Source organism: Parasteatoda tepidariorum, chromosome 9 (genome assembly GCF_043381705.1).
Source record: "Parasteatoda tepidariorum isolate YZ-2023 chromosome 9, CAS_Ptep_4.0, whole genome shotgun sequence".
NCBI lineage: Eukaryota > Metazoa > Arthropoda > Arachnida > Araneae > Theridiidae > Parasteatoda > Parasteatoda tepidariorum.
Window position 1 is genome coordinate 38619121 of NC_092212.1, and position 25733 is coordinate 38644853.

Here is a 25733-nt window from a genome sequence, read left to right on the forward strand (position 1 = left end):
TTAGACAACTTCAGTGATTCTCAACCACTGTGCCGCGGCACTTTTGTGTGCCGCCAAATTCTTAAAAATGTGCCTCCAAATATTAGAAATGATGCAATAAAAATTATAATGATTTTTTTTACTATGCGTAAAGTTTAAAATAAAGAAAAGTGTATATATATATANACATTTAACTTTTTCCCTATGGTTTAGTCAACTTAATCGTAAAAACTCCAGTCTCTTTATTAGTGCTGTAAAAGCTGCTTTTCCTACACAACGCACACTATGGGGGAAAGCTAGCTATCTTTATCGCGATTGTTCGGATAGAATTTAGTTTTTCCGTTATAACACAAAACGTAAGAATTAAGGTAACTTTTGGAGTTCTTTTTTTTCCTAAATGAAGAATTCAGTGGTTATAGAATACAAGTGATAGTTTTGGGAAATTAAGATTTTTTGAGGAAAATTCTCATCTCAAAATTCTCATTCAAAATGGTTCTTGTTTTGTAGTTAATGGAGTGCGCATCTTATTTGGACGTCATCACACTTTTCAACTGTGTTCAAGAGTAACAATGCGCATGCGTCGTCATTGCATGCGCTGCTATGGTGACCGCTGCTGTTTGATAATTTTTTTAGAAATTTTTTTTTCTATTTTTTAATTTTGTTATGCTTAAGTTGGTGAGTTTATTTTTGAGATATGGGATCAGAGAAATCCCATAAATACTTCTTGAGTTGTGAATAAAAGAAAATCTCATCTTTAAACGATATTTTTTTTTGTTTTTATTGATTGAATTAAAAATAAAAAATTCTAACCGATGGCTCAGACTGGATCGTTTTCAATACTAATTCAGGTGAATATCACAAATAAAGAGGGTTCCAAACTGGTTGACACGGTCCCAAAGGCTAGAGTTGAAACAAGAAAAAAACGATGACAAGGCCTAAGCTTACCGAGGTTGAAAAAACCAAAGACAAAAGGAAGCAGACGGCAATACCTTAAGCGGTACACACAAACGGAAAAACGAAAGGATTCCTTTGGCAAACTCAAGCATGAAGCCCGTTCCTCACAAAAGTACCAAATTGGTTGACATAATTGAATCCTACCGAAGAGCGAATGGTGACTCTCAGAACCCCTTTCATGCAAATACGAGAACTGAGTGTTGATCACCAGGTTAGGGACAAAATGATCCATTGTCAACGTACCCAATGACTTGCACAAGACCGTAGACTGTCTTAAACGCAATATAAATGATTCATTCACTATTCATTTGAAATTGAAAAATGACTAGCTTTCAAATCCCATTTCATGTATGAACTTGTGAATCTCCTTCAAACACCATTGTACCAATCAAAACAAAAACAAACAAAACATCAAACAAAATTTAGATTAGTAAATATAGAAGATTGAAAAAATACATTAAAATCCACCAGCACTATATGATAAGTGTTTGCTTTAAGTTTCCTTTTTTGGAGCGAATTTTTTTCATACCAATTTTCGCTTTTTTCTTTCTTTTTTTTCGGCAAGAGCGCCACTTTTCTTGCTGACAAGCTATTAAATGGCTGTAAGTATTAGCATCATCATGATTGCTCATGGACAGCTCTAATGCTTTTATATTACCGGTATAAAAAGTTTTGACTACGTCTCGCACTGCTATTTCCAACTTTGTGCGCGAAACAAAAACTTATTTTCGGCACTTTCGACAAATGCAGCTATGCAGACTCTCATTTTCAATTTCAGTCTTGCTCACTGTACACCTGGTAGGTATAATGTCAGAAGCTGGTTGCTGGTAAACTGGTATGAATTTTTTTTCTACCACTACCTGGGCTAGCATTAAAATTGTTCCAAGGAACAATTTTAAAGTGTGTTCAAATATTCACCTCTAGCTATTGATTGAAAGAAATGTCTGACCAAGTTTTTATTTATATCAAATCTATCACTACTGTCACACCGTATACTTAAAAAATTAGTACCATATGACTCGTTGCAAGAATTGCACAATAATTGTAATTTGACTGTAAAGTCAAATGAATTTTGCTGTTTGAGATCTAATGCACACTGGCCACAAGTTTTACACTGAATTTTTTGAAGCAATTCTGACCACAAAAACTTATGTGTAAGCACATATTTGGCTTCTGGTGTCACTAGGACAGACAATTCGGGGTTTATTGATTTATTTTGCACTTCATTATTCGAAGTTGAAGCTTTTTCAGTAGCTTTGGCCACCTTTTTTTAGAATTGGCAATAGCAGCCTTTAGTGTTTTAGAATTACAGATAAGATAACAAATCCATGATAAAAACATAAATGAAATAATATAATATCAAGCTGAAAATCACACAGTAATAAAAATAAAACGGATATAAACTTTAAAAATGCAATGAAATCTTTGAATAAAGCTGTTTCTTTATAGAAAAATTTATAGTTATCAAATAAAAAAATTCAGTGCAAACGCAATTAAAATATTAACATTTGCGATTAGGAAATCAAAACAATACAGGCATGGTTAGGATACTGTTGCCAACAAACTTTTGATGTCAATAATTTAATTTGGAAAATCTTTTGTTGCTGTTGTTGTTGTAGTAGTTGTTAATTTACGTTGCACTAGAGCTGCACAATGGGCTATTGGCGATGGTCTGCGAAACATCCCTGAGGATGATCCGAAGACATGCCATCGCAATTTTGATCCTCTGCAGAAGGGATGGCCCCCTCGCTTCGGTAGCCCGATAACCTGCAGGCGAAGTCGAGCACTTTACGGTAGAACAGTTTAACTAGGACTCATACCGCACAACCTTGGTCCCTACGCAGACTAATCCAAGTGGTCAACCACCCGCACACTGACCGTAGCCAGTGATGCTTGACTTCGGTGATCTGCTGGGAATCGTGCTTTAACGATCAATCCACTTCGGGACGGAGAATTCTTTCAATAAAATGAGATAAATTAATCCTTACGGATTGGTAAAGATTTCTGTGCTTTTAGTTTCGTTTTGAAAAACGGAAGTAAAAGGGCATGGCTTAAATTAAGAACGAAACTAGTTCATTACTCCACCAAAAATGATCAAAATTAAAATTTTTTCTCTCCAAGGAATAAGGCGAATCAACACAGCATTGAAATATACCAAGAACAAAAAAATTACATTTTAATCGATTTTTGCTATTTTGAAGGTTCATTGTAATCTTTAATGAAAAAATCAGTGATTGAAGGGTATAAGTGACAATTACGAAAAATTAAGAATTATCGGAAAAATTCTTAATTTCGACTTATTAACTGTATTACACTTTTGTGCTATATAGTTTGATTCATCATTTTCCTATACTTAAATAAATATTCCCGTATGAAGCAATTTATTAAGATTCAACTGCAGTTATTGTCCAGTGATCTGCGTTAAGCTTCTCAAATTACCTATAATTCTTAGTAAAAGCTCAATAGTTTTCAGTTTAACTTAATTCAAAAATATTTTACAGATAAAGCAATTCTGCTTACTATGCTAATTATACTTATTGGGTTGTTCGGATTGTAATTTCTTTTTTTTCAACGGAGAGCTTAATTATTCTGTTTTTCAGACAATTTTACACTTTAGCCGTATAACCATCATATATTTTGACAGTCGATATAGCAAGGCCTGCTAATGAAAAAGTTCGATTGATTCTATGCAATAGTTTTTGGTTAGCGCTTTTTTAAATATGGAAAGCGAAAATCAGCATTTTCAGGAAATTTTAATTTTGTACTGATGAAAAAGTAAAAATACTGTTCAAGCAATACTGTTCAATAATTATCCGATATATATAGAGAAGATGTACTGATTGTATGCCAGGATCAAAACAAGTTCGCAAAAATTCGATTTGGCTATTAAGATGCACGATATTGCTCCCCGCCAGTTGAAGCTGATGAGACACAATAAAGGCATTAATTGATGTACACCTTATAAAAACAACTTGCGAGAACGCGGAAAGATTACATTTTTCAAATTCGGCCATTCATGATTATTTGAAAGGCCTAAAATTTAGTTTCAAAGCTCAACATATGAATTCCTAAGGTTTTTAGGGAAAGAAATCTTTGCTTATGCATTAAAGCTTGTGATTTGTTTCTCAAAAATCAAGAAAATGATTCATTTTGGAACGCGTAATCACCAAAGACGAGAAATGGATTGTCTACAACAATGTTTGGGTATCTACAATATTTTTCAGATGGTGAAATATTTATTTCACTTAAGGAGAACAAAAATCAGCTGGATAAGTTTTTTTGTCTGCAAAGAACAAAAATTTTACGCGTGAGGACTACTGACGTGACTACTTCCTCGTGAGGACTACTAACAGAAAGATGGCAAAAGGTATTGATTCAATGAAATACATCATGAACAATATTATTCAATAAAATATTTATTCACGTTAAGAAAATCATCATTCCTAAAAATGAAATTACTTTCCGAGCAGCTCAATACTATAGTGTGCAATGAAATCGAAAATTTAAACTTCATGATTCAATATATTCTAAAAATATTTAAAAAAATCTGAATGTTGAGGAACGGCTTCGTCATTTTATGACTATTTTATATTCATTTATTATAGCTATGAAATAATAAATGTGTTGCTTAAATAAAAATGTTATACAAGAAGCTTAAAATAATATAAACATTTATAAATAACTTACTTAAGTGTGTTAGATAAATATAGAGCTTATGATTGAGATAAATATAGAGCTTATGATTGAGATAAATATAGAGCTTATGATTGAAATAAATATAGAGCTTATGATTGAGATAAATATAGAGCTTATTTTTAACAAATAATGTTTAAAACTTTCAAAAATATGAAACAGCTGTCTTAATAGATTTCAGAACTATTTAAAAATAAAAAAAACATTTTTTTTAAATAAAATATTTTTTTCAAATAATATTTCTGTTGAAAAAAAGAAATAATTTTTGAACAGTTTCTTTGTTTTCTAATTTCGCATTCTAAAAGTAGACAATATTTTAAAAGAAAAATTAAGCGAAAGCTTCATTTTTCTTTTTAAAACATCGTTTACATTCAGTTTAAGCAAATGTCATTAACTGAAAACAATTTTAAAAAGTCAGAGACAATGATATAAACATTTTTACAATTGTGTTTGAATTCTTGAAAATTTGCCAAACAACTTTTGAAACTTTGAGAAATATTTTCACAATTTTAACGGCCCATTTATTTCCGTAAAATCGTTTTTACTTGAAATAACTTTTTTCAATCAACTTAATGATGAGAAAAATACGTCTTCCAAAATCCACCAGAAAAACATATTTTATCTCAAAATCGAAGAACCCACAGAGCTTGATGTAGAAATTTATGTTTGTAGTAAGCCAAACTTTGCGAACGAGACTTGCATATATATGGCTTGATTGGAGACCTAAACTTCCGACAGATGGCACTAAAATCGGACTTTTTCGTCACGTCTTTGACATAAAATTTCTTTCCCCCTTTTTTTAGTGCATACTATGCAGATGGGAAAAATGGTTTCGGATACAGTTAAGGGGTGCTTCTCAATTTGAAACATAAAACTGTCCACGTTTTTCCTCTCAAAAAAGGGAAAAAGCTTTTGAACATTAGAGAAGAGTTTTTATTTCTGTCTGATTATTTATTCTAAAAAAAAGAACAATCAAAGAGAATACGGAGAAAATTATTCTGGGGAGAAAAATCAATTTATTACCGTTTTCCCGTCTTAATTATGTCACGGACAACTTAGTATTTCCCTAGAAATGGAAAATAACAAAAGACTAATTTAAATAAAATAAATTTTATATAAAGAGTTAATCTAGATACAATAATATAATTAAAAAATATTTTAAGGACGTCAAAAAAATTCAACTTATAATTAATTTTTACAATCAAATGTGAGTTGTTGTTCTTTTACAAATTTGTTTCTTAGAAGGACGAATTAATTAGTTTTGTTTAAATGATTGCAAAATTAAAAATATGTATTCAAATGCAATTTCGATTTTTAAAAATAGGTCACACTTTTTCTTTATTGCCATCTTTGGAAAAGATGACAATAAATATGCAACTAAAGTAACTAAGGTAAAAATGTAACTAATGTAACTAAGAAATCGGATTTTTTTAAAATTTCTTAAGAGCTATTTTATTAATTTTTTGAAAATTTGTACTGTTTCATTTAAAATGAGATAGTTTAAGATCACAAGAAAAATTTCATATTTCACGATTAAAAATTGTTTTGACAATTATTAAACAAAATTACAAAAACGCAATTAATTTTTAGAAACTCTTTTTTGCATAGGATGGTCTTTGGATAAATGAATCACACAATTGTGTGCAAAAAGTTTTCGATTTACTCTAAATGTTCCTATGATTTCAGCGAAATACGTAAAATATGAATAAACATTAAAGGTACTGAATTTCAGTGTTTTTCTGACTAAAGTATTAGACTCATATTTTCATGATGGTTATTAATCTCTTGTTTAAAAGCTAAAATATACAAAAATACCGATTAAAAAATACGTTTATTCAATGAGAGTACGTTTTTGTCTCTGATTTCTAGAGATAATTAATAGTTTCAGCGAATTAATTAAGATACGTGAGATCATTCTTTGTTTCAAACCATTAAGATTTGTTTTTAATACGTGGAAAACCAATCATTAGAGCAAAAGTTACTGAATGTAATATTTTTATTTAAATTCACTATAGATGAACAGAAAAATCCAAGATTTTTATTTTTTCATATATTTACTGATAAAAATTCAATACAATACAAATGACAAATGAATAAAATAGAAATGAATATTGTGATTAAAAATAAATTGAGTAGAAAATAATGCATTTTTCTTGTGACTCAAGGATTTATATGACTTTGGAAAACTTATCAAAAACTAATTTTTTGGAAAGGAACAAATTTTTAAATTAGAACATTTCACCCAATAAGAAAAAGCTTAAAACTTTTTTCTTCAACTATTGCATTTAGTTCCTCCTTTATAACACATTAACCTACATTTTGATCAGTGACATTCGAAACGTAAAAAAGAAAGACTTCTTTTAAACGTAAAAAAGACGTCCTTTATATAATACGTAATTTTTACCCTCTTCAGCGATCAATTCAAACCTTGTCTCTTCCTTGCTTTGACCAATGTGCCGGAAAAAAATCATTATTAAGTTTCGTTTCGAAAAAGGACTTGATGAAAAAATATCTGTCTCCCATGACTATTTCTACCCAAGAGAAGAAAAAAAACGTAAGCTCTAAAAAAAGGAAAGAAAAAACAATTTAAGAAGATTTTTTAAAAGTACCGTAAAATTACGAGCTAAACCTAAGTACCCAGGATCGACGAATACACAGAGCTCCTTGTTGTGCTGAAGCCAACCCAAAAGAAAGAGAAAAAAAATGATTCAAAAGGAAGAAAAAGAACTTCTACTACTCCGATAAAAGTTTTGCACCGTTGCCACTGGGGCGCGAGTAATTTATCGATTTCATAATTTCTCCCTGAAGATGGGGAAGCCATTTATATTTCTTTTCAATTTTGCCTTTGAGTTTTCTTTCTGGATTCTTTCCTTCGTTCTGAATGTAAGTGGCAAGGTTGCCGTGTGTGTGTGATTGTGGCTTAGGCTCTATTGTGCATCGAATGGTATGGAGCTCTAGCTCATCAAACATTTACTCGGATTTTAGCGGTCAACTTTTTTTCTTCTACGAGTTGGGCTCGGTGCTTCTTACATCAAAGTCATACAAATCTTTTTACGGGGACTGTTCGTTGGAAGAATCTTTTTACATCTTGATATGAAATTTCTTGTTTCTTTATTCAATTAATAATAAAATAAGGCAATGTAAAAGAAATTTTAGTTGATTTTAATTTAAAGCATGTTATTATTAATATTTTTTTATTATTAGTATAAACTTATAATTCAATATTTGCCACCTTATAAGATATGCGTCTGATTTTTATGAATTAAACTTTGATTTTTTTTCCCACTGTATATTTTAAAAGAAGCAGTATGGTTGGTATGCGGTATTTTATAACCAACGCTGAACAACTGACCAATTTTTTGTTTACGACTGCCAATGTTAAACTCCGATGACTTCTAATTTTGAACTCAATCCAGAAGACAAGGGAACTTCTGGATCTAGCATTGGGAAAAATTTGCTTTCTTGAGGAACTTTTCGATTGGACTAACCAGCATTTGCGTTGCATGGAGAAGTAAACCATAAAAACCTCTCACGGTAGACCTGACAGCAAAGGGACTGTAACCCATGATCCGTCTACCGACGAGATAAACGTATGTAACAGATTTTTTTTTTAAATTTTGAAATCCAGTACATTGCAATCGAGTGTTTTTCATTTAAAAATAGAAGACATGTTCAGTTTTTATGCAGTCTAATATACACTAAAAATCCTATTACATTGTTAGAATAGCTGCAAAAGTTTGAATGCAAAATACAAACTGATTGTCAGACTATTCACCAAATTGTATCAAGGACGAAAAAAAAAAAATTTTTTTTTCAAAAATTCGACATTTTAAGTAGATAAATATTTTTCACTGAAGTTCTTTTTTAAAAAAAATATTTAAAAAAAGGAAATTTTCCGCCCTAAAATGATGAGATTAATACTTCGTAATAAAAATGAAATTTTATTAAAAACAACGTTTAAAAATCAATTTCATTAAAACCTACATTTATTTCGCTCCGGTGTCCCCTAAGTAAACCTTCATTAGTGAAGTTGTACTTATGTGTATTTATTTTAACCGAAACGCGTTTCGGTTATAATAAAATCCCAAATAGTAAAATTTTATGTATTATAGTAAAATTTAAAATTAACCTAAACGTGTTTCCGTGACACATACGTAAACCGGAATCAATGAAGGTATACCTATTTTATTTTATAACCGAGGTTGAACAGCTGACCCTTGTTCAACTCCTTAGCCTTGTAGTTTTGAACCCAACCCCAATGACAAGGGAACTCCTGAATTCAGTATTATTGGGACACACTAACTCTGGAGAAAAACATTTTCATGGAACTAACCTACATTTGCGTTGAACCACGAGAAAAACCACGAGGTTAAAGGAAAACCAGGAAATTCTCCAGCGGTTTTTGATGGGACTAACTCGCATTTGCGTTACATGGAGAGGAAAACCTCCCATTTGTTAATCCGACCGCAAGGGCATGTTATTTATCTATTTTTGGAGTATTTTACGTCAGCACTGTGGTCGGTGATGCCGGGAGCAGAATTCGTATTAACCTGCCACCGCTAGGATTCGAATCTGAGTCATCTCATTAGGAGGCTCTTAAAGCCCTACCTCTGAGCAACTGCTGCTATAAATTCTACCTATGTGACACTAAAAATAAAAAATTAAATTAATTAAATTATACTCTTTAAACGTTGTTTTGAATTAATTTCAAATTTTATACCTATTTAAATATTTCTAAGATTCTCCAAAACAAATTTTTTTTTAGATGTAACACCTTTTTGTTTATTTCTAATTATCAATAAGTTCAAACAAATTAAATTTATGTAAAACGCACTGCTTTCGTATGTTTGTGTCTTAAAAGATTTATCTAGTTTTCAGTAAATTCAAGAAACACAAAATTGAAACAACGTTAACAAAAAATGTATTTACTCTGATAAGAATATATTTTATAATAAAATATGTAACAAAATATAATATAAACAATAACATGAAAAATAATAATAATATTTATATATATACAACGTATAAAAGCCATAATTGATTTTATATAAAAAAATTTATCAAACATTTTTCTCAGTTTTAAAAATAACTTTAAATTAAGTCAACATAACATTTTAATTAAACTAATATAAGCAATTGTACTTAACATTTGGTTCATGAGACTTAGAATAAGTAATTTTTTCCAAAGAAAAATGTAATCATTCTTAAAAAAAATATTTGAGCATAATCAAACTGATATTAAAGTACATTTTTTCAAATATTTTTAGTATAATATTTTGTTAAGTTGTTAAATAAAAGCTACATTTTGAAAATTGTATTTAAATTATTTTATTAAAACCGAGTGTCTTGTTTTTTTATTTGAATTTGCTGGATGATAATAAATACTATTTACAGTGATCAAGCAATATTTTCCGCCTAATTCAACAGATGGCGCTTGATGTCTGAAAAGACTAACTTCGTATAATAAGTTTTCGCAGTTATAGTCAGAACAAAAAAATAATTTCGATGAAATGATTAGGGGTAGCGGTTATAAATATATAAAATTTATCCAATAGGATTTTTAAAAAAATAGAGACTTAATAAATAAGAAAAATTTGTTTTTATTACTTTATTATCTTAAATAATAGAAGAGCTGCGTGATATCATAAATACGAGTTAAACAGTTTTGTATGTCTCAGTTGGTGATTATTAGTGACCAAGAATGTTTTCTCGATTTGTTTAGATCATTCTCTGAAATCTAATGCTTATTTGGCAATGATTAGTTGTTTGATTAAGCGATTTTTTTTAATTATTATTTTTCATAACTAGTATAGAACAGCATGTTTTGTAGCCTTGTAAATATAAACCCCACCCAGAAGACTGGAAAATTTATAAGTTATAAAGGGGCGCGATTCGGCTGATTTTTTGAGGGGGAGCAACCTGAGAGGAAAACTATGAAAACATATCATGGTTAACCCGATTTTAGGAAGGAGCAACCTATTATAAAGTTATGAATTATCCTAATCCCTTATTAAGAATTTATGACATAATAGAAATTAAGAATATTTTTTATGGTGCGTCGAGATCTATCACTGATTATTTTTATCATCTGGTCAGAGAAGTCTTTTAAAAAATAAACATCATGAATCTAGTTCAAGTTACAGCAGCAGGGAAGACAGACATATTCTACCAAACAAATAGTTTCCAATTCGATCGAACATTTTTTACCCCCAATTTGAAAAGAAAAAAAAATTTTACAGAAAAATTCAATATAGAATTATTTTTTTCTTGCTTTTGCATTGCAAATGCTGTAAAAAATATTATCATTGAGAAAAAAATAATTTAAATTTTCAGCTTAAATTAAAATTTAGAATGAAGAAAAAACTAAATCAATCTATATCTTGTGTTGTAAATGAAATAAAATCATAATTTTTAGACCTGAATATAATAATTAAAATAATTATGTTAATTATTTCAAAAATAGCAAAAAGAAACCGAAGATAAATTTTCATAGAATGATTAAATTTTTTTCTTGCTTTTGCATTATAAATGCTGTAAAAAAATTATCATTGAGAAAAAATAAATTGAATTTTCAGCTTAAATTAAAATTTAGAAAGAAGAAAAAACGAAATTAATGTATATTTTGCGTTGTAAAAGAAATAAAATCAAATTTTTACACCTGAATATAATAATTAAATTAATTATGTTAATTATTTCAAAAATATCAATAAGAAACAGAAGATAAATTTTCGTATAATGATGACAATAAATAATTTTTATTTTCTCGGATTTACATAATTCTAAGAATAGTCTATTGTTTTCAATTAACGATTTGTTTGCTTATTATTCTTGAAACAACGCATTGATGATAAGCAAATATATATTCAGCGTTAGCAATTCATTGTGTTTTTCATATCTCTTTCTTCTTCAATTTTATGAGCTTCCGGGTTATTTTATGGCATTTTTTATTTTGTTTTAGGTTCAAGACTTTTTATAGGACCTTGAGTAAGTCAATGGGAACGTTTATGAACAAACAATAAAAATTACACATCAACAATCCGTTAAATGAAATGGCAGCCTGGTCTTCAGTCTTTTTATTTTAGGTAACAAAAAAAAAATAGAAAAAGAATAGAAAAGATAACATATCTTACTTTTTGTTAAACAGTTTAAAAAGAAAAGTTTCATATATGCTGTGATAAGTTCAACTAAAGTTTCAGAGTTTGTAGTAAAATAAACAAAGATAATAACTACTCATTTTCAATGTTTAAAAGTGGTTTTTAAAAGAGAATTTGAGCTTAAAAAGAAAATGGTTTTAAATTTATTTAAAATAAATTGTTGGAGGAAAATTGTTGAAGGAAACTTAGAAGAAATTGGCAATGCACAGTACTAAAGCACCGTTTTTTTAAAGGAGAAGAAAAGAGCATAAGTTAAAAACAAAATTATAAAAATGTATTACTGGTTGTATACACAAAAATGAATTTTCCTGCCCCAATGACGGAAATGTAATATGTAATGAAAACCGCCAATTATCAACATTTCGCACCGGATACGCTACTAAGACAGCACTAATTGAAAAATAAAAAAACAATGGCTATTCTATAAAAGGATTTGAAACAAGTGCGTTCATTGGGAAAAGGAATTTTTTTCTTTTAGAAAAATTTCATATATACGTGACTTGACTTAGTGAATACTTTAGAAGATTTGGAAACGTTTTTATTGGGCATAAAATAGTTTGACATCTCGATCTATTACTTCAGAAAAATTACATCTTTATTCTAGTCTAAAAAAATCTTAAAAGCTAGGATTTTAACACATGTTTTACATAAGCAGACGGACGCACACAAAAAGCAACTGACAGTACACAAATTTCATCTTCTCATTTCCTTGGAGTCTCGGCTCAGTGTCTTGAGTTCCTAATTTCAATCATTAACCAGTTTTTTTTAAAATTTACATAATATTGAAGAAAAAATGTCTAAATTCAAATAAAAATGACAAATTTTTTTAAATAAAAATTTTTTTATTTATGTGTCGATATTGTGTACACATCAGACGATTTAGAAACGTTTTCTGTAGTGAAACAATAATTTAAAGACTCGATTACATACTTTAGAGAAATTGCCCGAATCTTCCAATCAAAAAGTATTTGAAAATACTGATTTTCTCGAAAAACAATTTTAAACATAAAAAAAGGGAACCAAAAACGTAATATTCTACAATTATTTCATGACCTCATCTACTAAACATTGCTGAAATATTTGTAAAAAGAAAATGGAAACAAATGGACAAATAATTTCTCCTTCCCTCTTTGAACAAGCACTCCCTTTTTTAAACTCTTAAAAGAAGTTTCTCCATCCAAAGAACTGTCTATAGCTCATTATAAAATAACAAAAATATAGAAGCTTCTAAAGCAAAAAAATAACAAAACAAAAAAATCATTATTTACGTGACAATATTGTGAATACTTCAGACGATTTAGAAATGTTTCGTTTTGGTAAACTTCAGTTTAGAAACTTGACACCACAAATTTTGAAACTTTATACACATTGTAGAAAGATTTAAAGTATCTCTCCACAGTTACTTCATGATTAAGTCTAAACATAACTAAATTATGGGAAAAGTAGGAAATGGAACTCAATTGACCAACACTTTTTCCGTCTCCCTTCGTACAAGCTTTCGTTTTTTTTCGAACACTTCAAACAAACTCCTCCGTCCAAAGAATTGTTTGCATTTCAGTGAAAGGATACAGAAGGTTTTTAAGTAAAAAAATATCACTATTTACTTGTTGATATTTTGAATAACATTAGACGATTTAGAAATGTTTCCTTATGGCAAAAGATAGTTTAGAAACTACATTGCTTGCTTCATAAAGTTTACATGTATCTGCCCACAGTTACTTTATGATCTAGTTTGAGTGAGGCTGAATTGCGGAAAAAGAAAAGAACGGGATTAAATTGGCAAAGATTTTTTTCCTTCCTTTCGAACAAGACCTCCACTTTTTCAAACTCTTCAAACGAGCTCCTCCATCCAAATAACTGCTTATATTTCAGTAAAAAATGATCAAAAAAGAGAAGTTTTTAAAGTGAAAAAAAATCATATTTACGTGACGATATTGTGAATACTTCAGACGATTTAGAAATGTTTCCTTTTGGCAAACGATAGTTTAGAAATTCGATTGCTTACTTCATAAAGCTTACATGTATCTTTCCACAGATACTTTATGATCGGGTCTAAGCGTGGCTGAATTACGGAAAAAGAAGGGAATGGAGGCTAAATTGACAAACACTTCTTCCGTCTCCCTTCAAACAAGCCCTCCATTTTTCCCGTTTTCTTTTCGGCTAGAATCGTTTGAGCAATTGATTTCATTCCTCTGGCTGATACGGTCTACTACTACTAATGCGGCAATCTGAAAGCGGTGGGGCTGGTCCTCCCATTCGAACATCTCCTACTTAGAAAAGTGAGCTATAAAATGTTTATGTGGAAGATATACCGGAAGCGGGAAGTAGTGGTTCTCGTTCCCCTGAAGAGTTTATATAAGATCGTCTGAAGATGCTGGGGAGGTTTTCTTCGATTCTGGGAGAACGGGGAAAAAGTATCCCCGCGGGATAAAGGGGAAGATGGGATGCCTTACAAATGGGGTTACGTTTGTCAAAAGGAGGGTGAGGTGAGAAATTGCGCCCCGTCAGCCCCGGCTGAAATCTCGATGAAAGCATTGAAATCTTGGTCAATTTATGATGTAAAAAGACATAAAATTCTTTTTTCTAGAAGTCTTTTTTGAAAGAAAACTACGAAATGTGAAGTATATACTTGTTAAATTGCTATGTTCTAGAATCTAGTTTTACCTTTTTGAAACTAGAAGAAAGAAAAAGTTTTTCAAAAAATGTGAATGGACTAAATGTTAGTTGAAATTTTTTTTAAGTCTCTGATTTCAGAACTTTATTGAAATGTTGCCTATAAGTTAAATATTTGCTTATAAACTAGATAGTTAAAGCATATAAGTATAAAATTATTCTTTAATTTAATAAGGCTCTTTTATAACCATGAGATAAAATTTTTTAGGGATAAATTGCGCGAAAATAACAAACAAAGCACCCATGAAATTTTTTTAACGATCTAAATTGAACTCAAACTCAGTTAAAAAATGTGTTTGTTACAGAAAAATAAGCATATAGAAGTTCAACTTCCATTTCATTGTTTCCATTACATTTCAGTTTTTCATGACATTTCCATTTGTTAATTTCTCATATTTCGTTTCTGAGCGAATGAACCACAGCACAAAGAAATGTGTAAACAATTTGCTGAACAAGCTATTATCCATATGTCATCAATACGCGTGATCAGTAGGTTTTGAGTTAATAATGGGTACTTACGTATTATCCCGTAGACTTATTTATGACAAATCTGAAAATAAATTAAAACAAGTTTCAAATTTAAACATAATATAATTTTTTTTGTATTCAATAAGTTATATTTGTATTTTCTTAATTTTCTTATAATCTTATATTTAAATTTAAAAGACGCCAAACTGACTTTGGCCCGATGTTGGCAAGAATTGTTGTCTGGATAATACGCAAATATCCAATCATATTTTTTTAATGAAACCATAAACAAACATATCTATTATCGATGGTAAAATGTAGTATTATTTAAAGACTAGAATAATTTGGTTATTATATAAAATTAATAAATTTGAGCATTATTTAAAAATTTAAAAAAAAAATTTAATTTTGAAAGTTTTTATCAATTTTTAGGGCGACGCGTGACACGAAAATATCAGCTAATTTAAAAAAACAAATTTTGCTTTTGTAATATAAATGAAGCATTTTATAAACGCCTATAAAAGGTATTATAAGGTTTAGTATTAATTGAAAGTTTTTTCAAGTTTTTGTTCTAAAATAAAAAAATTTCGAGAATTTTTTAAAAGTTTTTGCACATTTTTAACACTTTTGTAATGGAATTTTAAACCCGTCTGAATAATTGTCTATATATGCCAGAAATGTTGTCTATGACCTAAATTTTTTGATTTTAAATTAGATAGTTAAAACATATAAGTATAAAATCTTTCTTAAATTTACAAGGCTGTTTTCCTAGACAAGCGATAAAAGTTTTCATTGATAAATAGCGAAGAATAAAAAATAAAAAAAATAACATCCATGAAATTTTTTAAAGACTTTTAAGGCTCTAAGGTTCGTTTTTTCAGTTAAAAAATGTGTTTGTAACACAAAAATAAGCAAATAGAAGCGCAACCTCAATTTCATTGCTTCCATTACATTTCATTTTTTTATATGAATAAATCAATTCTATTTGTTAATAGGTGTTATTTTTCTATGATTTCATTTTACGATTCTTCTAAGAACACCATTTTAAATATAACCATTTATGATTTATGATAATAAAACATAGTAAAATTTCATATTACTATCTGATCTAACTTTTATAAATAAATTCCAAAATTTTTCTCCTAGTTCAGAACTTTTTTTTTAATCCAACTTTTTCTCAATCCACAACCATCAAAGAAAAAATATGTATGTTGCTTATGGCCAGATTCAAATTAATGTTCACTTTGATTCGGCAGACGACATTCTAACGTAAACTTTGAATTGAATTCGTTCATTCCAACTTTCCTTTCGTAAATGTTTATAGCTCCGTACGAACAACGGAAAACTATTTTATCAAATTTTCCATCCAGTGACGAATCGATTTTGTTTATGTTAGTTCCAAAACCCATCAAGTTATCTAATGCCAGAATATTTTTCTTGAAAGCAAAGGTAAAAAAGCGGGGAACCGCTCCAAGAATAAACGCATTATGCGCGAAACATTTCTATCGTCTGCTCGTGGATGCTTTCTTGTTAAAGTAAAACGGCAACGGTAAAGAACATTTTGCTGATGAACAATGTTTGAAAAAGAATGTTTTCTTTTATAACCTTCCCTTCATGAGTTTTGACAGGGCAATGCGGCCAAACAAAGAGCTCATTTATCTTATGCTTTCGTAGATTATAACATTATTGTCTTGGTTTGAAATATTTTGTTTATGCATTTTAAAGCGTAAAAGAAAAATTACATTGCCAGAAAGTAAGTACAGTTCCTACGTACACATTGTTATTGTTATCAATTAAAAGTTTTGCCGGGATTCATGGTTATTAGGAGGAGTTTCAGTCGAGGCAAATAAATTAAAGAAGCAATTCTTTTACGACATTTTTTACGGGTAAAAATAATACTTGCTATTAAAGAATAGGTTTCATTTTAAATTTCTTGACTTAAAAGTTTGCTGGAAATGTCTGTTATTCTACGCATGGAGCTAATTTTAACGGGTACAACACTGTAGAAAAAAAGTATTATTGCAATAAATAACTAAAATAAGCCCAGTTAATGCAAAAAGACTTGTATCACCATAAAAAAGCGTTTTGTGAGTGTTTCACATTATATTTTTAAAAATACCATTTTTTTAATTGCTTAAACCATATACGAGGTTTATGCCAAAATTATTTCCACCCCAGTTACATCAGCTAATCTTGATTTCCTAGAATCTTGCTTTATTCACATGAATACTGATTACCTAGTTAACGACGTTAGTTCCCCGCCACCTCTCCATAGCACGTGGAAATGCAATTTACCCCACTTTGCACCACTCGGACACTGTGGTTTTCGTGTTTTGTTTTTCATCTTTTTTCTTCTATCTCTCTTTGCTACTGTGGTTTTTCTAGTCTTCTTTCTCATCTTCAATTTTCCATGTTTTGCTGGCAACTTTTTGTTTTGTATTTCGAAACATTTTTGTTTTTTCTGATTCACGTCTGGCAAAACTTGAAAATGATTTTTGAGCGCTTGAAACATGTCGACTGTTATTTCCGATTTATATATTTTTGAAGCGAATGAAGTTTTTAATCAGGCAATAAACCAATGGCTTGAACCATATTTGGGATGGTTTTAACCATATTAGATTCCTTGAATCATTGTACCGATTGCTAGAACCATATTTGAGATTACTTGAACAATATTCGAGATTCCTTGAATCATTGAACCAATTGCTAGAACCATATTCGGGATTGCTTGAACCATATTCGAGATTCCTTGAATCACTGAACCAATTGCTAAAACTATATTCGGGATTGCTTGAACCATATTCGAGATTCCTTGAATCACTGAACCAATTGCTAAAATTATATTCGGGATTGCTTGAACCATATTCGAGTTTCCTTGAATCATTGAACCGATTGTTAGGACCATATTCGAGATTACTTGAACCATATTCGAGATTCCTTGAATCATTGAACCAATTGCTAGAACCATATTCGAGATTCCTTGAATCATTGAACCAATTGCTAGAACCATATTCGGGATTGCTTGAACCTTATTCGAGATTCCTTGAATCATTGAGCCAATTGCTAGAACCATATACGAGATTGCTTAAACTATTGAACCAGTTGCTTGAACCTTATTAAAGTAACTGATTTTCAAAAGTAATTTCTAGCAAAAGCAAAACATGTTTAAGTCTATCGAAAAAGAGTGCACATGGGGCAATATATTATTGCAATTACTCCTATATATATTTGACCATTATTCAATATGTATGAGTGAGGCGATGCTGAGTGTTTGAAATGAAGAAGTCCTTTTTTATTCAATACTAGCCGCCTAAGGCGGCCAGCTGTCCGCCACGCTAAAGGTTTCCACAAATAAAGTTTTTTAAAACATAGCAGGAAATCTGAANGAATATTTTTTAAAATTTGTTAAGGAGGTGGTACCTTGAAAAATCGAAATAGATAAGAAAAAAATCTCTATATTATACTACTAAAGTATACAAATAAAGACTTTGCTTTATTTACTTTTTTAATAAGAATGCAACTATCGTGTATTTTTGATTTGCTATCAGTGTTAATGCATAATTTATAGGTAGAATAACAGAGGAATAGAAAAATTATTTTCTGTTCCGGAAGTGATGTATTCTACTTCCGGAAGGGGAAAAAAATATGAGATGTCATTAAACTAATAGATATTATTATAGTACGTATAGGCCTGGAATGCGTGGTAGGTAGAGCGCTGGGCCAATGTCCAAGAGTTCGTGGGTTTGAACCCCGCCGGCCGAAGACTGTAGTAAAGTGACAGATGCACGTTAAATCTGTCGAGCCGCAAAAGTCCTCCATGTTCCCACAACAAATCAATACCTCTGGGTATACTGGATTGGAGATCGATCGTTCTCTGATTCAGGTCAAAATTGATGAATGAATGGGTCCGCCCTATAAACGGGTGCGACGTATGGTGTGGCAGAATTCAAATTCTTGGCCATAGATGGCGCCACTAAAAAAAACAAGAAGCGCACGCTCTGCCTTAAATTTGCTCGGTTTCACCATGCAAGCTTGCCAGTGTGGCAAGTGACATTAGAAACAACAGCAACAGGATGGCTAAAAAATAACTTTGCCAACATATGTTCTTTAATGAGCATAACATTCGAACAATATAGAATAAAATTGTCGATAACGGTATTATGCTTTGTATTAGTGTAAAAAAAACTAATTATTCCTCTTTCAGAATTACGACTACAGTGACAGAATTTAAAAAATTTTGAATAGCAACACTTTTATTTATTTACACAGAAATGTTATTCTGAAACGGTTATCACACAAGAGAAAAATATGAGCAACACTCAATCCTCAATTCTGAAGTCAATTCCGCGGTTCGGAGTAGCTGATAGGGTTGCTTAATTGCACGAACGGTTGCTCGTAAAGGGTTACCCTTTTTTGTTGTTATCTCATATTTTCTCAGCGTTGTTCGTAAAGGGAGGAAAGGAAAATCACAAACGTCGTTGAATATTGATTGATATCCGTTTAAATTTGTGCATTTTATAATCCTTATTCAGTTGCAATAACAAATTCAGAACAATTCACATACACATTAATGAAGCTGCATAATATAAAAATGATTATCATTGATATGGATATGGATGATTATCAATGATTTTAAGATATTGGGGCATTTCATATTCCATTTCTAATGTCACGACGTTGCCTCGTGACAATTCTCGTGGCAAAACTTGTTAATCCTCTGTTAATTAAAGAGTTGATTAAGATCCCGTGGTCTCATCTCGCAATCGAATTACAATGGTCAGTTGAACTTTTAACTTTCTAGAAATTTGTCACAAGATTATGTTTGATTTGTCGACGATCGGATGCATGATAACACCACGAGATCACGTTTGACCCCTTGAAATAAAATTTATAAATAAACTCCATAAAAAGAGGAAACACGCAGAATACAGGGAATTCAGTCCGATTGCAAGCCAGACTCTCAATACGAGCAGCTATGGGTCAGCTATGGGTAAGTAAGAGCCTCCTCCTCCTTATATAATAGTATAATCATTAAGTTGTAAATAAAATGTAATTATAACTTTTAATTTGGATTCTTTAATTAAAAACAATACCCGTCACACTAACAGGATAAAGGGGTAAAAAAGGAAACACGAGTAGATTTAAGGAACTGTTATCTAGTATTTCTTTTTTTCGTTCAATCGAGTGACTAATATTTAAGATGTTATTTAAATTTTATGTATAAAAAGGACAGTTTCCTTAAATATGCATATTTATGTATCTAACATCTAGCGCGTTCTAAATTGTCGATGCGCAGTAAATTCAGAAAATTGTTTTTTCTTCATCTAGTCTTATTACAGTTCTTTGAATGATTTGCTCGCTTATTAGTTATATGTTAGCAAAATCATTTCATGACCACCCCGAGAGCATCAAACAGTAATTAAGATATTAAATAATAAATAGTTTATAAAATATAATCAAATATTATTAGAAGATCTATCAATAATTATATTAAAATTAAATAAATATTTTTGGATAGAGTTGAAGTTTTTAATTATTTCATAACATTTTTCATTTTAGTTGATAATAAGTTATAACGAATTTTAAAAAATGTAATGACTTCCCTGTGATACAATTTCAAGCCACCATTATTAGAAAAATTTGTTATCATTATTGAATATAGAACTAAATTAGCGACTGAAAGTAATATTAGATAATATGCATTCAAATAAGTATATTTTGTTCAATCAATATTATTTGTTCAATATTAAACAATAAGTACATATCCCCTAATTTTAATATCGTAAAATAAATCTTCTTTTACATTAATTGGCCGATTGAAATTCGCAAATAAATATTTTCTTTATTACATATAGAGTGCTATAAATTATAGCAATTTATAAAGTCATACATTTTATAAAGCTACGAAAAAGAAACATAACTACATTTCAAAATAAAATGTTTGAAAATCAGTGCAATTTATTTTGAAATGTAAAACTTTACATCATTTAATTTCACTTCCGAAAAATATCTGAAAAAATTCAAGATAAAGAATTAATTACCTGATATAAATTGTGGATTCTTTGTTAATTTTAGGTTTAAATAATCTCTCAACAGATGGCAGCATAGATACCAGAAATAAGCCATCATAAGCGAAACATTTCAAGCTAAGATTCTTATCATCGGAAAGGTATCGTGGTATTATTTGTCGTTGGCAACAGTTGAAGAGAAGATGAAACTGCTTTAAAAGATGAAGTTGTTCTGGATTTTGAAATATTTTAGATTTAGTTTCTTTTCTCTTAAGCTCCAAATATGTGGCACATAAAACATTCCAGTTTTGAAAGTAGCGAAGGCAAATGACTCAAGATATTTATTTTAAAATTTTTTTTGATGTGGTATAAGGTAGTTAAAATGCGATAACAGAAAATATTAATCATTTTGTAATCAACCTGAAATTAATAATTACTGTTAATTCAAGGTTGTTTTTCCTCTTTACTATTACGGAAAAGGAAACAATAACTATTAATACGGCAAACTTAATTTATATCCCAGTTTAAATTATTTAATTAAATTTCAATTTTAATTCAATTTAATAGCCAGCTATTGGGATTAAAAATAAAAATATCTCTCCAATTTTTCTCCTGCCTTCTGGAAGATAAAATATAGGCATGCACCTATATTTTATCTTCCTTAACATTTCAAAAAAATTTTCTTAAATTTCGTTTTTGTGCAAAGGAGCCACAGCACAAAGAAATGTGTAAATATTTTTCTGAACAAGCTATTATCCATATGTGATCAGAAGGTATTGAGTTAATAATGGGTACTTACGTATTATCCCGTCGACCATTTATGACAAATCTGAAAATAAATTTAGAAATGTTTCAAATTTAAATATAAAATATATTTCTTTTTCATGCAATAAGTTATATTTGTATTTTTTCAATTTCTTTATAATCTTGTATTTAAATTTAAAAGATACCAAATTGACTTTGGCCCGATGTTGGCAAGAATGTTTAATGGGATAATACGCAAGTACCTAATCTTTTTTTTCTTCTTTTTTTTAAACCATAAACAAGCTTAACTATTATCGATCGTAAAATGTAGTATTATTTAATGATTAGAATAATTTGAGTATTATACAAAATTAATAAATTTGAGTATTATTTAAAAATTTATGAAAAATCTCTAATTTTGAAAGTTTTTATCAATTTCCAGTGCAATACGGGACACTAAGATATCAGCCGATTTAAAAAACATTTTATGCCAACTTTTAGTACCCTAAAACATATTTTGCTTTTGTAATATAAATGGAATGAAATATAACAAAATATAATTTCGGAATAACGAAATTGAAAACTGATTTGAATGAAAAGTAGAATAAATTTATTGAACACTTACAGACTACGTGTAAAATTAGTTAATAAATACTGATTATCAGTGGAAAATAATTATAGTGTTGCGTAAAGATATAATTTAATAATCTTATGACTTCCTTAAAGCGTGATCTTAATAAAAAACTATTTCATTAAAGAAAGAAAAAGAAATTCATTAAAGAAAGAAAAAGAAATTCATTGAAGAAAGAAAAAGAAATTCATTAAAGTATTACAATACTTATTTTACAAAACTCAAAACTCAACCAAATGATGAAAAAACTAAACTGAAAGCCTTACTAATTTAAATTAAAATCAAAACAACATTTTCCATGATTAATAGCATTCTAAATTCAAAAATATTTAATACTTAAAATATTTATTACTTAAGATCAATTCAAAAATAAAAATATTTTATCTAATGGAAGATAGAGTTTATTTTTGCGAGCATATAATAATATTCAATTTGTATTCAAGCGTATCTAATGAATCAATTAATCTAATGACTGAAATGTTTTGAAATTAAACTACTTTCTAGTAGCAAATTATTCATATAAAATTTAAATTATCAGTTTAAATTTGAAATAGATATTCCAATTTAGTAAAAATTTAGTAATTATTAAAAATCTGAATTATTTTTCTTTTATTACATATTATACAATATATTGATGTGTTTATATATTCCTGCTTCTGAATGTAAATCCAATTTTTGAGGTCCTAGACTAGATTTAAGTGTACAAGGTGTTTATGTCCTTTTATTCGCGTTAACTTCAGATCAACGGTAGTTACAGTAATAAATATGGTTTTAGCTATAAAATTTGGAGTGAATTTTTCCTTCCTAAAAATCACACTATGAAGAACATGTGAACTGCTAACTACAACTAAGCACTTTTTACTTTTCGAAAAATCACACTAAGAAGAACGTGTGAACTGCTAACTACAACTAAGCAATTTTTCCTTTTCCGAGAATCACACTAAGAAGAACGTGTGAACTGCTAACTACAACTAAGCAATTTTTCCTTTTCTAAAAATCACACTAAGAAGAACGTGTGAACTGCTAACTACAACTAAGCAATTTTTCCTTTTCTAAAAATCACACTTAGAAGAACGTGTGAACTGCTAACTACAACAACGCAATTTTTCCTTTTCTAAGAATCACACTAAGAAGAACGTGGGAACTGCTAATTACAACTAAGCAATTTCTCCTCTTCTAAGAATCACACTAAGAAGAACGTGTGAACTGCTAACTACAACTAAGCAATTTTTCCTTTTCTAAAAATCACACTTAGAAGAACATGTGAACTGCAAACTATAACTAAGCAGAATATTTTCTATACTTAATTAACAAGTATAGAATGAATAAAACGTTTATTCGTCTAAACACGATTTCATTTATTTGTAGCTTTTTAAAGTATAAATTTTTTAAAGGAAAAAAAAAACAGTAGCATAATGATAGTAATAAGAAATAATAAGAAAAAAAATGGGAATTGATTGTTAATATCAGAAACTAATTGTACATTATTTGGTGATATTATAAATTCGACAGTTGGTTCAATAATTTCATTTAATTATAATTGACATCTAATTTTTTTTAATTGGCAAATTTTAAAGTAAACTAACTTTCAATAACGAAAATTCTTAATTTACCGCAACCGTTTTTACTCTTATATCACTTAATCAAAACGCATTTCTTTTTTCAATTTACGCAGTTTAATCAAACGCGTTTCAAAGGAAATGCAAACGCAGTTTAATCAAAACGTATCAATCAAAATTGCGTAAAATTTGGACAATAGAATAATTCATTACACTTCTAAATTTCCAAAAGTGTAGGGTACAACTGTAGTGCAGTAAGTATTAAAAAGTGTAGAGCAGAAAAAAGTGTAAGGAAGGGTACAATTTTCCATTGAAATATTACATGATACTTTTCATGTCATGAAGCAAATTAGCAATAACAGTAAAAATTGAAGATTGTTTTATGATGTTTTACTTCGAAGTTAAAACATCTTTTTTTCTGTGTTATACAAAACGTGACGTTTTCACATTCAGTTACAATTCAATTCAAAGACTTCTCATCTAAACAAATATTCACATTCAAAGCATTTTGTAGTAACGATATCTTATATACTCTTGGACATTGAAAAAGACATTACATAAAACATCTTAGAATTTCATATTTTAGGCCTTACAAACTACTCACGCGATATGACAAGACCAATTCTTTTATTTTTTATACAGATCTTCAGAGATATCTTAAGTTTAGGATATCTTTTGAAACATTCCAGTCACATCTTAAAAGAACCTAAAAAGCAAAGAAAAGGGGGATGTCCTTACTAAAAGTGTACAAGCCTAACGGCAGTTCCAAGAAAATACGATACCAAACGAGATCACTAGACCGACTCTTCAACCCAGCCTGCCCACCCCTTGCTTTCACTCCAGTTTTGTACCATCGGAAACTTAACAATATTCGGAAAACTTTTCTGGAAAATATCCGGAAAGAAATAAAAGGGAAGGCATTGATCAGTGGGCTCCAGTTTGTGACACAGGCATCACACTGCCGACGGGAAAACTTATAGCTCAATGTGTCACGAAATGAAATATATCCTCCCTGCTATTCAAGTCTTTCTAAAGCTCTTGGCGATGTTTCAGGGTGATGCATGTCACCTGTCAGTTGACGTTTTCCCAAAAATAGAAGGGTTGCCGTTCGAATTTATTCGTTCCCCTCTCCCTACACAGTGAAAAGTGTCAGGTGAAATGCTTTTTTTTTTAATACCCAGGTGGTTTGGGCACCCGAATCTAAAAATAGTTTTAAAAGGATATTATTGAATGGGAAATGATTTTGACGCTGATTTATGCACATTTGGCGACTTTTTCTCTGTATTAATATCTATGAATAATTAGCACGCAAAGTCAGGAAAGGTTCTTTTTAAGGATTTTCGAGGCTTAGAATTCAATCAATTTTATTGATTTCGCCGCTGATGGTGATATAATAAAACGAAAAAAAGGAAAACTAAATGAATTTTCATTCTGTATCTGATTTTTATATAATAACAATGATAAGCGTCTTCATACAAGTATAAGAACAACAGTTAAGTCCAAATATTTGTATCTAAATTTTAATTACAAATGGTGTCATAATTGTATTAATTCAAGAATAGAATTAAGTTTACTTCATATGTTTTTATTAACTAATGCATTCGTCGAAATATTCGCTGCTTGGCCTCTTTATTTTATTATGATCACTTGACAGTTTTACGAAAAGTGCAATTGCTTCAAATTTGCCGCCAGAAGCCTAATTTAGTGCTAATATGCTTCTGTAATCTTTACTTTATGTGTATGGCAGCTGTACATCGTTGTTGATAAAGTACATTCTTTATTTCTGAGGATTTATAATAATGGTAAGAAAAAGGAAAATTCAGTTGAATAATCATCCTGGCTACGCAGTTAGTATTGTAAAGGTTGTTTC